Here is a 12,111-nt window from a genome sequence, read left to right as displayed (position 1 = left end):
TTATGGACACTTGTTTACATGTCTTAGCCATTGTACATAATACCTCCATGACCATAGGGGTACAGATATCTGTTTGAGATAGTGATTTTATTTCCTTTGGATATATACCCAGAGGCAGAACTGTTGGTTTATATGGTATGGTAGTTCTATTTTTAATTTTTTGAGTAACCTTCAACTGTTATCCATAGTGACTTTACCAATCTAATCTTTAAAATGGGTCTGATGGAAAGAAGTTGGGCTGGAGGTTGTCTCAGTCTCCTATCCCCATCAGAGTCCTACAACTAAAAATCTTATATTTTTGTATTAAGTGTTTTGGTTTTGAGTAGATTGTGTTATATTTGAAGAGATGGAAAACAAAATTTAAAAATGTGATATTCCTTTGGATGCAACTTACAAAAGAGCATCTTTTGTCTACTCTTGCCAAGGGAAAGAGTGGTTGGAAATGAGGAATGTGAACTTCAAAGGCAAATCAGCTCTGGGAGGACAGGATAAGTACAGCAACTGGGAATCTAGCCATGGGATACATTTGGCAAGGGTTAGATTAAGCAGTGGTTGAAACTGGAGAACTGGGACTTTGGGGCAAAATGTGCTCATTTAGAGAAGAGAACACTCTAGGGGACATGGACTGTGTTTCAAATATTTGAAAGGCTGTCAAATAAGAAGAAGGATAATCTATCCTGTGTTTCCCCAGGAGTAGAATTAGCATCAATGGGGGTGGGAGGGGAGAGTCTTTGGTTGAGTACTAGAAGCATTCTGAAAATTGCCAAATATGAACAAGGCTACCCCAAGGCTACCCCAAACTCAAAACAGTGATTCTCCTGTCTCTGGAGATGTTTAAATGGGTGCTAGAAGTACACTTATTGAAGACATTAGAGAAGGGATTTTCCTGTTAAAAGTTGGAAGTGGGGGCGCCTGGGTGGCTCAGTCGGTTGAGTATCTACCTTCGGCTCCGGTCATGAGGGATCAAGCCCCACATCGGGCTCAGCAGGGAGCCTGCTTCCTTCCTCTCTGCCTGCCTCTCTGCTACTTGTGCTCTTTCTCTCTGTCAAATAAATAAATAAAATCTTTTTTTAAAATGGAAAAAAAAAAGTTGGAAGTGGATGAATGAGGAAAGTAGAAGTTTAAGACCCTCAGCTTCTTCCAAGCCCATCCAGCTTCCAAGTCTAACTACCCATCAAAACCATATGGGAAGTATACTTCACATGGATTAAGCAGAGAGATCCTGACCCATCCAAGTTAAGAGAGAGCACCTAGGAATCTCTAGCAAGTAACTCCAAGTGATGTCCGCAGGAGTAGCAAGGCAAGTGTTATCTTGGTTCAAGATAACACACTCCTTACTTGCTGACCTAAGTGCCTTTATCCATAACAGAACTAATTTGCTTTCTTTGAGATTTAGAGACCCTTGGCCTTGAAAAATGAAGGACCAGAAGTTTCCCAGGCCACAGAGTCCAGCCACTCTGTTTGAAGATGCCTCAGATTTCTGATTAGCCCAGCAATTTTTTTTAGCAAAATGTTTCTCTTTTTTAAGGTCATACAACAGACTTTACTAACTTCCCTTTGTGCATCTGTAGACCTTGCCCTCCTTTTCAGAAAGGACCTCATGAAGCACACACTGGACCTCCTCACAGCACCCAAGCTAAGACAATGATCATAGCCAGCACTACCAAGTCTGTCCATGATCAAGAAATGTTACAGCCTACTGTCCTCACTTCAGTGATTAACTACCCTAAATTCCTTTAAAAAAAAAAAACAACCCTGGGCCAGGCAGAAGCCTTGGAGTTGGCTTTTAAACAAGAGTCTGCCTTCTCCCCAGGTTGCTGGACTCCTGAATAAAGCTCAAATTCCTTTCCAATCAAAACTTGTCTCTTGAGTATTAGCCTTTCAAGTGACAGGCAGTGGAACTTGGGGTTCAATAACACAGGTATTCTATAATTTCTTTTCAGTTTGTTTATCTCATTACATCCTCAGCCATCCCTGTGTGGTGTGTGTGTGAGGAAATTGAGCCTTTGAGAGATCATGTACCTGATGAGTGACAGAGAGGAACTGTCCAATACATTTTACTCCAAAGCCTCTTATCCACTATATATATACACAGAACCACAAGTGTTTCTTGCCTACAGAAAAGGTCTACTCTTAGGATCAGGAGTCCTGGGAAGACACAGAAGAGGTGCCTTCAGGAAGAGAATTGCACCTGCTCCAGGACTTTGAGCACCATCTCCTGAAAAATCTTAAAAGCAAAAGTTATGATTGGCAGGATCCTGCCTCACTCTTGGGCTCTAACAGGCTCTGTGAGTACAGGAGAGGGATAGGGATAAGGGGGAGGGGAAGGACAGGCGTAAGGGGGAGGGGAAGAGGTAAAAGATAACCTGAAAGAGAGAGATTTCCCAAGTGATATAATATTTATCTGATTAATGCCTTGGGCTACCTACCCATGTTTAATGAAACTCTGATTTCTGAGCCACACAGAGTTTTCTATAAGGAACTGATTGCGCAGGAATGTGAATATGTAAAGCAAAAACCAATAATACAAATACAACTACAGTGACCTGTTTCGGAGGAGGGGCAGTGCCCATGTTGTTGTAAATTTCAATTTCCTATGCATCTCCAGCTGCAAGGCAGAGCCGCCCGTTGTGATGATCAGACAGCTGCGTTCACCTTTTCAGTTTATTTTTCCCTGCAGGATAGGACAATGAAAATAAGAAAGTCAATTTTCTTTTCATCTCAGGCAGATTGAATTTTGCTAAACTAAAACAGGCTCTGGATAAGTAAAGGTCAGCCCAGCCTTGGATCTTTTTCTTCGTTAACAAAAAATCAACACCAGCCTTGTTGCTTCCAGCTCTTTTAAATAAAGATACTCGGAGATGCCATCAGCGGGACGCGGTGAGGCGTGCATTACCTTGTCAAAATCATGAACAGCTGAGGCAGGGGACAATTATTACTTATGTCAATGTGTATATATTTTTTTCATATGGCATGGTAAATATATTTTACCTCATTAAATATCATCCTTAATATTAAGACTAGAAAAAATTACTTTCTATAAAGAACAATGTGATCATCGTGTTACCCAGCTCTGCTTACTCAACTGTTTGTGTCCCTCAGATATAGGAATGTCAACAAAAGAGGTCAGATGAGACATGTTGTGCTACTTTTCTCTTTACCAGAGTTTTGAGCTATGTTAATAGTCTTTTAATGGCACAAAGTACATACGGGGTCTTCAGAGAGATTGCCTTAAACTTCTGTCAGCAAAGGTAATCTGGAGAGGCACGAGGAAGAAGAGTCAGAAGGTCTGGTAGGGAGACCACCAGATGAAATAACAGGGAGCAGTGGAAACAGAAAAGTGCAAATGAGAATATAGCTTGTTTCAGAGGCAGTTTCTGTGCTAAACCCACGGCAGGAGCAGGAAAAAGGAAACAGATACACGCAAAGAAAATGAGGTAACGAGAGCTTATTGCATAGGGACTCAACAAATGGAATAGAATTTGAAAGCTCATCAGATAAAGAAGTTAAAGTTGATTTTAAGCTTGACGTTTATATAACTAGAATATTGGTGGTAATGACACGGAGAAAGTTCAGGTTTAAGAGTAGGTGGAGACCAAAGCTTGGTTTTAACTAGTTGGCTTCACCAATAATTGCTATTGTTGGTGCAAATCAAAGGAATACACACACACACACACACACACACACACTGTAAATTGTGAGGTGTCATTATAACATCAACCAGATACTTTTTTTTTAATTTTTTAATTTTTGTATAAACATATAATGTATTTTTAGCCCCAGGGGTACAGGCCTGTGAATCGCCAGGTTTACACACTTCACAGCACTCACCACAGCACACACAGCCCCCAATGTCCATAACCCGACCACCCTCTCCCGACCCCCCTTCCCCTAGCAACCCTCAGTTTGTTCTGCGAGATTAAAAGTCTCTTATCTTTTGTTTATCTCATTACTTTTAATGAGATGTCATGATACCATGTAAATATGATCTCCATATTTAAGAAATTGAGCAGAAATTTTTAATACACTATGCTCTTTTTAAAACATCAACTAAAGGGTACCCAGAGGACTGTTGGTTAAATGACTGCCTTTAGCTAAAGTCATGATCTCAGGGTCCTGGGTTGGAGCCCTGCAATGAACTTCCTGCTCAGAGAAGAGTCTGTTTTTCCCTCTACCTCTGCCCCTCCCTACCACCTACGCTCTCTCTGTCTCTCAAATAAATAAATAAATAAAATATCAACTAAAAATCAGAGTGTCATCTGGTAGATGGTAAGGTAGAAATAAAAGCCAATGGTTACATAGACAAAGGGTAATCTTTATTATAAATTTTTTTCCCAGCCCATGAAACTCTTTTCAAGGAGAATAAAATGATGCTTTAGAGTGTTTTAGGATAACACATCATTCAGAAGCCTGTTGGGAAAATTAAAACCACATTCTGTTTCAACAGAATTAATTTAACAGAAGGAATTGGTAAGGTTATTACAAGGTCTTCAAGTAAGAAAAAGCTGAACTTCTCAGACCCAGGAAGGAAGGTCACATCTTCTAACAAGTGAGGCTCAAAGAGACCCAGGGGACTGAGATTTTCAGCTTCACCAGTGTCCACCCAAATATGTCCAATACACCGTATAGACTCTTAGTCTTTTCAGATCAGTGCCCTGTCTTGAATTAGTAAAACTGTAAAATCAACCTAGTTTGTAATTTTACAACATGCACCACAATTAAATTATGGTGTGATTTTCAATGAGATTAGATCCACTGAATCTATCCAGAGATAGATTACTTCTATCTCTGATTTTTAGAAAATTACTTATTTATTTATTAAATTATTTATTAAATATAGTGTAGTATAATACAGTAAAAATTATACAAAGACATCAAACATTAAAAAAAAACTGTGTGGGGACACCTGGGTGGCTCAGTTGGTTGGATGACTGCCTTCGGCTCAGGTCATGATCCTGGAGTCCCGGGATCGAGTCCCGCATCGGGCTCCCAGCTCCATGGGGAGTCTGCTTCTCTCTCTGACCTTCTCCTCATTCATGCTCTCTCTCACTGTCTCTCTCTCAAGTAAATAAATAAAATCTTAAAAAAAAAAAAAACTGTGTGGTAATGGGAGTTTTTTGAGATTGGCTTATAATGGGTTTTCCTTTTTTCTAAAAGGGTTCGTTATTTATAAGACTTTATTTATTTATTTGATAGAAAGAGATCACAAGTAAGCAGAGATGCAGGTGGGAGTGGGGGGGGTGGGAAGCAGGCTCCCTGCAGAGCACAGAGCCCAATGCAGGTCTTGATCCCAGGACCCTGGGATCATGACCTGAGCCAAAGGCAGAGGCTTTAACCCACCCAGGTCCCACCTTGAGGCCACCCAGGTGCCTCCAAGGATTCATCATTTATAATAAAATAGTGTATCAGAGCCTAAAAACACTAAACCATTTAGTTTGTTTATAATTTTTAAATTTGTCTATAAATTAAAGACTAGGGATTTTTGGAATTCCTTGCTTGGAAGCCTCATTGCCTTTACCATCAAACTTAACCTGTGGCTAAGAAAAAAAAATTGAAACTATGAATGGTGATAAACGTTAACTAGACTTATTGTGGTGATCCTTTTACAATATATACAAATATCTAATCATTACGTTATATATTATTATATATATAATTAATATATATATTAATATAATGTTATATGTATACCTCAATTTTTAAAAAATTTAATAATAATAATAATTCAACTGAAAAAAAAAATCTTTACCTGGTGGTGATAAAACACTTTTACAAAAATAGTAGTTCAATTTTCCTTATATAACAAGTGGAGGGAATTAGGAATATTTTTATACAACTTATTGTTCCCCACACTCTCTGGCATCCAAACCAAGTAGAAAAGAGAACTGCTCTGAGAAGGGGTTAAGGCAAAGTAATAAGGAAGTAAAAAAATAATAATAAAAAAAAAAAAAACTAGATGATGAGAGCTAAACTTCAAAGTGAAAGCATGAAATCTGGCTTCATGCCAACTCTTGTTGACAATTACAGTAAAAATTTCCAAATAATCCTGAATGATCAGAAACAAGGGAGATTCAAGTTTTCTTGTGTAAAAGGAAAACATTTTGCAAAAGATTCTCAGCAGAAAAATTCTGATGGAAATTTCTGGTGGCTGTATTTTTAAAATTTAGTCCTTCTAGAAAATTCTCTGCTTGATAATCAAGTTTAGGGATTTTGAGCAGTAAAAGAGGCAGGAAAACAACCTTCTTTACATGAAAAACTGAGGTTCAAAATTGCATATCCTGGGGCGCCTGGGTGGCTCAGTGGGTTAAGCCGCTGCCTTCGGCTCAGGTCGTGATCTCAGGGTCCTGGGATCGAGCCCCACATCGGGTTCTCTGCTCAGCAGGGAGCCTGCTTCCTCCTCTCTCTCTGCCTGCCTCTCTGCCTACTTGTGATCTGTCTATCGAATAAATAAAAAATTAAAAAAAAAAAAAAAGAACTTTAAAAAAAAAAAAAATTGCATATCCTTCCTCCAGGTTAAATGACATATTCTTAATTCTGGAGATAGTAATCCTCCTAGAAAGAGCAATATGTCCAATGACAGCTGTTCTGAAATCCTAAATGAGAAGATAATAGATGGAAATGGGTCCTACTCTCAATGTTTGTCACTCTTGGAAAAGCAGAAAATTTAGCAGATTAAAAAAAAAATATTAAAACCTTCACATTTTCACTTTCTTGAGTTTACCCCTAATGACAGCTTTTCAGTAGCAAGATCCTTTTCGTTAAAAAAATTATCAGCTGGGATGTCTGGGTGGCATAGTCAGTTAGGCGTCTGACTCTGTTTCAGTTCATGTGGTGATCTCAGGGTCCTGAGATCAAGACCCACGTGAGGCTCCACACTCGCCATGGAGTCTGCTTGAGATTCTCTCTCCCTCTCCCTTCGCCCCTCCTGCTCATGCTCCCTTTCTCCTCTCTCTCTCAAAAAAATAAATCTTTTTTATTTTTTTAAGATTTTATTTATTTATTTGACAGAGAGAGACACAGCAAGAAAGGGAACAGAAGCAGGCAGAGTGAGAGAGGGAGAGGCAGGCTTCAGGCCCAGCAGGGAGCCTGATGCGGGACTCGATCCTAGGACCCCAGGATCATGACCTGAGGCAAAGGCAGATGCTTAATGACTTAATGAGCCACCCAGGTACCCCAATAAATAAATCTTAATAAAAAGAATTATCAGTTAGTACTTTGTTGCATTTTCTTTTTTTACATTTGCAATCGTTTGAAGTAGCTAGAATTAACTCACCTTATTGTTGGTATCCTTTGGGGTTTGGCTCTAAAACCACTGTTTGGGTCAGTGTTACCAGATGTCTTAGTGTGTTCAGGCTGCTGTAACAAAATAACATAAACTAGGTAGTTTATAAACAACAAAAATTTATTTCTCACCATTCTGGAGGCTGGGAATTCCAGGCTCATGGTGCCGACAGATTCAGTCTGGTGAGAGCTCACATCCTGGTTCACGGATATCCCCTTTCCATTGGATCTTCACATGGCAGAAGGGTGAGGGATGTCTCTGGAGTTGTCTTGTATAAGTACACTAATTCCATTCATAAGGGCTCTACTCTATTCCCTAATCACCTCCCCAAAGCCTCACCTCTTAATACTATCACCTTGGCTATTAGGATTGCAACATATGGATTAGGCGGAGGAGGGGGTGACATAAGCATTCAGATCATAGCACCAGATCTCTTGCCAGTGAGGGCTCAGATGGCAAGATACACTTTTCAAATACTCACCTAGAAATTAACAATCACCATACACCTAGCCCCAAAATAACCAGGCCCTGGCGACCTATGGGTACGCATTTTCATCCCTGCTAAAGCTGCATACTGACAATCTGTAACCTCCCATGAGGAGCTCACAAGCACTGAAAGCCAGCAGTGGACAAGACACTGGCTCTGCAGATCCAAAGACAAGGCACAGAACCTGTCTTCAAGATGTTCATAGCTTTCTGAGGGGAGAGAAAAGACTGTGCAATGAAGTAGGAGCTAAAATAAAGGGTTCTTGGGCTCTGGAGTGAGCACAGTGCTGGATAGAGGATGGAGTAGGATGGGGACAGCAAGTCAGAACATAGTTTTTTAAGATATGTGGTCGATTCTTGAAACATGAATGGCGGTCCTAAGGTAGATAACAAAGGAGTACGAAATTAATACCAAGAGCTGACACATGGGAGCACTTAGAGTGTGCCAGGAACCTGCTAAGTGAGATTTAAGCAGTACTACATCAATACCTCCACATTGCGATGAGGGAGACATTAGTATTACCCTTATTTTATGGATAAGGAAGTGGAAGCTCAGAGGAGTAAGTAATAGAACATTCAAACCCAGGCTACCCAGATCCAACACACCTGTGCTTAACCTCTGGGTCTTGCCTTTTGTATAGTAAGGAGTACAGAGGGCGTTCCTCTGTGGGTCTTCTGCAAAAACTCTGAAGAACAGATAAATCTTTCAGTCCATCTCCTCATTTCCTGTGTTCTAGACAAGGACAATGAGATGAACACAAAACTCTAGAACCCATCCTATCCCTAGGGATCTGCCACCACCAGGATCTGTCAAACAAGACAGAAAACTCCACTGTCCAGTAGAACTTTCCACGATGATGGCAACATTTCATAACTGTACTTGTAATGCAGTAACGACCAACTACCTGAGGAACTGAATCACTCATCCTATTTAATTTTACGTAATTTTTTTTAAAGATTTTATTTATTTGACAGAGAGAGAGAAATCACAAGTAGGCAGAGAGGCAGGCAAAAAGCAGGTTCCCGTGGAGCAGAGATCCCGACGCGGGGCTCGATCCCAGGACCCCGGGATCATGACCTGAGCTGAAGGCAGAGGCTTTAACCCACCGAGCCACCCAGGTGCCCCTAATTTTACATAATTTTAATCTAAATAGCCGCATGGGGCTGGTGGCTACAGTATTGAATATTGTAGGCACAGAGCATTCGAGGTGGAAGGAGCCATAAATCACTGCTATCTGTGAACTATAAACATGTGTTCCCAGCTCTCAGGCCCTTCATAGCCCAGCAGAGGAGCTAGCAAACACCAAACGCGCACAGTATTGACTATGTATTCACAATTGTTAAGTGTAACAGGATAAGGAGGTTGAAGGTACTGTGGGAGCTTGTGAAGGGAGGATTTTACGTGGGCTAGGGAGTCAGGAAAGCCCACAATCAATCCAAGGAGCAATTTCAAATAAGTCAGCTCAGTAACCACCTGTTGCCCAAACAGAACAGGGAAAAAAAAAAAAAAAAAATAAGGCTCTTGCCACAAGCCAGCAAATGACGGTGCCCACAGGCAGGCATTTACACCCTATGCCTGGGCCATAGCTTTGCCTTCTCTGGTAGACAGCTGTTTTGTGGGGTAAAGACTTCACTGCATCTTTATAGCAAATAACTTACTGACCCATTTATGACTTTTGGCAGAATAGCCACTATTTTCTTCTTTGCTCGGCCTGTGCTGACAAAAGACTCTATTGAAATATTCTTTAAAATAAAGGCAGTGGAAGACTCCAAGTTGGACAAATTGAATATGGAAACAGAACAGAACAAATTTTGTATGATTACTAAAACAACTTGAAATTTTTTTATAATGCACCCTTCATTTTCCCTCACAGTAGCTTCAAAAATTGGCTCATTCTAGTACCAGTCCTGTTCGCATGGCAGCAACACTCAAAACCTCAAAAAAAAAAAAAAAAAAGAAAAGAAAAGAAAGAAACTGAAATACTTTTTATTTTGAAGTATGTGCTACAGAGACATTTAGATTTTATGCCTAAGCACAATAACTTAGAAATGATTTGGCATACCAAAAAAAGAAAAAAATGCCAACATAAAGACTGAATTTCAAGAAGAAGAAGAAAAAAAAAAAAAAAGCCTGTTGACCCTAAAGCAAAACTAACACTCACATTTAAAATAAAGAACCTCACGCATAAGGAGCAGAACTGTTGAACTATTGTGAAGAACTGTGAACACTCCCACTCCAAAATGCAAGTCTAAACTTATGCTGATTCTTATTCAACACTTTTCTGAGACCCATAGCTATTCACAGAAAAAGGGGGATTTCTGAGTTTCCAGGGGATTCACTTCAGGCTTCTCTCAAATAGAGAGTTGTCCTGGATTAACTGGAATTCAGCTCATAAAAACTAAGCCACTGTACCCTCAGCAGATCGAACAAGTTCCTCATCTGTTAAGGGTAGGCTATGCAAAGTGACTCCCTTCCAAAGAGTATGGTAGAGAGAAGGGGAAAGAGTGACATCACAAGAGAGAAAACTGGAAAATCATAAAACATCAGGTAAATCCCAATGGAGGTCATTCTACAAAATTCCTGACCAATACTCTTCAAAACTGTCAAGGTGATCAAAAACAGGTTATGTCTGAGAAACTGCCTGGCCAAGAGGAGCCTATGGAGACATGACCACGAAGTGTAACATAGTATCCTCAGTGGGATCCTGAAACAGAAAAAAGGGACATTGGGTTAAAAAAAGAAGAATATCTGAACAAAATACAGCATCTATTTAATAATAGTATCAATATTGGTTCATTAACTGCAACAAATGCACCATACTAACATAAGATGTTATTAATAGGGGAAACTGGGTGTGAGGGCTATGGAAAGTCTCTGCACTATTTTTGCAATTTTTCTCTAAGTTTATTCTAAAATATAAAGTGTATTTTTTTTGAGATTTCATTTATTTATTTATCAGAGAGCAAGCATGCATGAGCAGGGGGAGAGGAAAGGGAAGAAACAAACTCGCCACTGAGCAGGGAGCCCAATGCAGGACTCCATCCCAGGACTTGGGATCATGACCTGAGCTGACAGCAGGTGCTTAACTGGCTGAACCAACCAGGGGTCCCTACAAAGTGTTTTTGGGTTTGTTTGTTTGTTTGTTTTTTAAGCCGTAAGCACCCATGACTATCAGAATGTGGCTGCTTTCTCTGGTGTAAAGCTAGAGAATTGGGGGCAGAGGTCGTGTGATTGTAGTGCCATCTGTGGCCAAGGGGGTCTCCTGAAGGGAATTCTCATGGATCTGTAAGCACTACTTTTTTAAGGTTTATTTATTTATTTGAGGGAGAGAGTGCAAGTGAGTGTGCTCAAGTGTGAGGAGAGGGCAGAGGGAGAGCGACCCTCAGGCAGAATCCCCGCTGAGTGCAGAGCCTGATGCAGGGCTCCATCCCAGGATCCTGAAATCACGACCTGAGCTGAAACCAAAAGTTGGGCATTCAACTGACTGAGCCAGCCAAGCGCCCCTGTAAGGACTATGTTATCCACGAGCCTTTATGGTGTGAGGCTGACGTGTAGCTCCAGAAAGGTGCTTTCCAGTTCTGGCCCCCAAAGCCAATCCCTTACAGTTGCTGTAAGGCAAATACAATCAAAAGCAGCCCTAAGGCCACAAAAGACCCTCTGCCCACCCAAGTGTATTTTCTGAGGCTTCTTGAGATTTATTTTCTTTCTTTGGCTGCCATTCCCTGAAAATGATAGAAGATATTGTCCATCCAAGATGGTGGCTCTTTCTCTGGAAAGACAACATGCCCTCCACTGGCAGAGCTAAAGTGAAGAAGGAGGTCAGGGGTGAGGGAGACGCGCTCACAACCTGGCCTGCTCAGCTGCTTATAGACGCTCCAACGTGCATGTCTGACAGTCCATCTTCTCTCTATTAATGTAGATGAAGAGTCAACAGATCTTTTGATGGGCTTCCAAAGGACGTTTGGGTCAGGTAATACTATGATTTAAAATAACAGATTTTAGCTTTACTGCTTTATTATGATTCTCTCCAATTTAACTATGTGTCACATTTTATTTAGGACCACCGTGTGCTGGATCGTAGGGAACACAGAACACAAGGATCCTTGTGGTCTGGACACATCTGCTGAGTCCTGGATTCTGCTGACTCCCATGGACCCAGAGCCACTGCACCCAGCAGTGAATAAAACCAGCTCTGCCCAGGAAATGAGAGGCAATTCCATGTTTTACAACTCCTGGCGCCTCTCCATCTGGGATTGCCTCTCCTTCAACATGCAGACTTTGGGTCCACGTGCCTCATCACCAGCTTTATACCCATCCGACCCTCGGGTGCAGAGATCTGACC

The 12,111-nt window shown here is 40.9% G+C and overlaps 1 long non-coding RNA gene across 1 annotated transcript in view; it reads right to left on the bottom strand.

Moving 5' to 3' along the window:
• LOC131830712 (uncharacterized) overlaps positions 1 to 10,464 on the bottom strand; it is a 35,671-nt gene extending 25,207 nt beyond the window's left edge. Inside the window, exons 1-2 of the long non-coding RNA XR_009353320.1 lie at positions 7,414 to 10,464; positions 2,547 to 2,674 (exon numbers count right to left, since the gene is read on the bottom strand). This is a non-coding gene — a long non-coding RNA (uncharacterized LOC131830712). The remainder of the gene's footprint in view (positions 1 to 2,546; positions 2,675 to 7,413) is intronic.
• Positions 10,465 to 12,111: the final 1,647 nt, after the last annotated feature.

This window comes from Mustela lutreola, chromosome 4 (genome assembly GCF_030435805.1).
Source record: "Mustela lutreola isolate mMusLut2 chromosome 4, mMusLut2.pri, whole genome shotgun sequence".
In the NCBI taxonomy this organism is placed as follows: Eukaryota; Metazoa; Chordata; class Mammalia; order Carnivora; family Mustelidae; genus Mustela; species Mustela lutreola.
Note: the sequence above shows the minus strand (reverse complement) of the source record. Positions and strands in the feature narration are given on the sequence as shown.